This window comes from Sinocyclocheilus rhinocerous, unplaced genomic scaffold, assembly GCF_001515625.1.
Source record: "Sinocyclocheilus rhinocerous isolate Xijiao unplaced genomic scaffold, SAMN03320098_v1.1 scaffold1763, whole genome shotgun sequence".
In the NCBI taxonomy this organism is placed as follows: Eukaryota; Metazoa; Chordata; class Actinopteri; order Cypriniformes; family Cyprinidae; genus Sinocyclocheilus; species Sinocyclocheilus rhinocerous.
The window spans coordinates 393,049-393,273 of NW_015640500.1; the positions used below are offsets into that span (position 1 = coordinate 393,049).

General features: G+C 46.7%; 1 protein-coding gene across 1 annotated transcript in view; it reads left to right on the top strand.

The window, feature by feature from the left end:
- kcnh6b (potassium voltage-gated channel, subfamily H (eag-related), member 6b) overlaps positions 1-225 on the top strand; it is a 24,188-nt gene that overhangs the window by 13,155 nt on the left and 10,808 nt on the right. The gene's annotated exons all lie outside the window — the stretch shown is intronic.

Sequence of the window (225 nt, forward strand, 5' to 3'; positions counted from 1 at the left end):
TAGAGAAGCAGTCGTCAGTAGAATGACGTGTTTGTGGGCGGGGTCAAGTTGTTCGCGGCAGGCCAACGGAGAACATAGGCGCGCATTATGCAAATGTGTTACTTGTGACGTGTAGCCATCACAGCCATCACGTGCGAATTACTAACGACTCGTTTCAGCTGTTCAGTCGATTCTTTATTTTGGGAGACAATAGAGACAATAATCGTGCACTTTCAGCTTTACAAC